The sequence below is a fragment of the Trichosurus vulpecula genome, chromosome 4 (assembly GCF_011100635.1).
Source record: "Trichosurus vulpecula isolate mTriVul1 chromosome 4, mTriVul1.pri, whole genome shotgun sequence".
NCBI lineage: Eukaryota > Metazoa > Chordata > Mammalia > Diprotodontia > Phalangeridae > Trichosurus > Trichosurus vulpecula.
Genome location: NC_050576.1, coordinates 101,967,363 through 101,970,059, shown reverse-complemented (window position 1 = coordinate 101,970,059; position 2,697 = coordinate 101,967,363).

The following is a 2,697-nucleotide window of genomic DNA, read 5'->3' as shown; positions in this document are numbered from 1 at the left end:
AGAGTAGGTTTAACCATGTCATTGTCTTCCTTCATCAACTCCTGAAGTTCCCTATTGCCTCTAGGATCAAAAATGAACTCTTCTCTTTGGCACTTAAGGGCTTACAATCTGGTTACAACCTATCTTTTTAGACTTATTATACAAGTTGTTTTCGTTTTTCAGTCTCATTTTTTAATTGTGTCTGACTCTTCATGACTCCTTTTGGGGGTTTTCTTGGCAGAGATACTGGAGAGGTTGGCCATTTTCTTCTGCAGCTCATTTTACAGATGAGGAAACTGAGGCAAACAGGGTGAAGTGACTTGCTTGGAATCACACGGCTAGTAGGTGTCTGAGGCTAGATTTGAACTCAGGTCTTCCTGACTTTAGGCCTGGTGCTTTTTTCTCTGTACCACCTAGCACCCCCTTATTATACATAAGGTACCTTCAAATACTCTGATGTTCAGTAAAACTGACTTCTTATTGTTTCTCAATATGACACTCCATTTATCATTTCCATGCCTTTGAATAGGGTGTTCCCTTTTCCCGGAAAGTACTACCCCCACCCCAAACATCCCTAGTTCTCTCTTCAAATTTATTAGTTGTCGCCAAAATTCAGGTGCTAGCCCCTCTATGCCCCAAATCACTATGTATTTATTTTACACATATCTTTGTGTCCATATTGTCTGCAAGGTCCTTGAGGTCAAACTCTCATTTTTTGTATCACCAGAACTCAGCACATTTTATAGATTTGGAAACTGAGACCCTGAGCAGTCAAGTGACTTGCATATTCAGACATCTAGTAAGTGTCTGAATGAGGACTGGAATTCAGATCTTCTGATACCAAGTCCAGGGCTTTGCCTGTGATGCTATACTTACTCAATCTCACAGCTTCTCTGAACTTACTGTATTTCTCCTCTCTATAAAATAGGATTAATAATATTTGTGCTACTTTATCTTCCAGGTTCATTTTGAGGAAAGTGTTTCAAAAACCTAAAGACACTATATCTATTTCCCTATCTATACACAAATAGGTGTGAATTATTAGGACAGAGGAAAGCCAAGATTTTCTTGTCTTTCTAAAGGGGAAACTGAAATAGCTAAGAAGGAAGGAGAAAGAAAGAAAGAAAGAATGAAAGAAAGAAAGAAAGAAAGAAAGAAAGAAAGACAGAAAGGAAGGAAGGAAGGAACGAAGGAAGGAAGGAAAAAAGGAAAAAAGAAGAGAAAAGGAAAGAAAAGAAAAAGAAAGGAAAGAAAGAAAGAGAAAGGAAAGAAAAGAAAAAAGAGGGGTGGGAAAAAAGGGGGAGGAGGACCTATCAGGCAGCCAGTGAGTGGCCAAGTCAGATTACACCCAAGATCTGTTCTGTATTTGGGCCAATAAGTCTTTTACAATCAGCTTTGTATTTCAAGTTTTGTACCTGAAAATGCTTAGGAATTGTGGGGTGGAGGTGAGGGAAAGAGTCTGGAGTTGGGGGGGGGAGGTGGAATATACATTATATGAATTTCAATCCAAACCATCCAAGTTTCTCCCTGAGGGGGAAACTGCCATTCAAAACCCAGACACAAAACAGGCTTTGCTGACTGCATACTCTCCCCAAGTGGGTGCTTAAGCCTCCAGTCCATGCTGCAGCTGTAGCCTTCTCTCAAGCTGTACAGATGTTTTTAACAGCAGCTATAACCCAAGGGCTACACCTGTTGCCCAGATCAGCTGCTGTAACCCAACTCCTGGGAAAACAAGTCAGGTGCCCAAGCTTTGGCAAGAGTCCCTCCGTACCAAGGGCAGGTGGAGAGACCAGGCAGCTGCTTCTCCCTGCCAGTCACACTGGTTCTGAGCTGGTGTGAAGGTGGCCTGGGGCGGGGGCGGTGCTGGAGGTTTGAACTACAGGCTTAGGATCTTTGCTTAGTCTGGTCTCATCTCTGACCTTGCTTGCTTCCACAGCTCAAGATTCCCTTTCTTCCCTTGCAAGTCAAGGCTATATACCTATTTAGCATCAAAGTTGAAGGGGATAGCGAGCCACACTTGGAGTCATGGAGACTTGCATTCCAATCCTGCTTCAGACCCTTACTAGCTGTATGACACTAGTCTTGGTTTCCTCAACGGTAAAATGGGTTGTAGTAATAGCACTTACCTTAAAGGGTTATTGTGAGGATCAAATGATCCTCATATTGTGGAGGGCAGAACGTCAGAAAAGATGGGCCTCTGTCTTGTCTTGTCTTGTTAAAGTTCTTTGAAGACAGAGACCAGGCCTCCCTGGAGAAAGACAGATCCCAGCCAACTGTCAGCTCTCAGGGACTCTCTGTCTGACACTGTTGACAAAGTGCAATAGACTTTGCAAATCCTGAAATGCTAAATAAATGTGAGCTTTTATTATCTGGAAATATGTGCTCTGTTGTTAAATAAGATTTCTCATGGTGGGGCTTCCCCCCAACCTCCGTCTCCAAATTGCTATCCTTCCTCTCTGCTATCCTCTGTCCCTTTAAGTTTTAAAGGCATGCAGGCCAGATCTGGAGAGATGTGTGGTTCAGTACAGGGCTGGCTGGAGGCAGGAGAGGGCTGGGAAGGGGGCCAAGGATGAGGATGGGTCTGGGAATGAGCACAGGCCTGGGAGCAGGTCATGGGCGTTCTGGATTGTTGGCTGCTAATGGCTTTGACTCTAGCTGCCATGCTGAGAATTCCATTCAACTGAGCATGTGTGAGAAGTACAGAAATCAGGAAAAAGA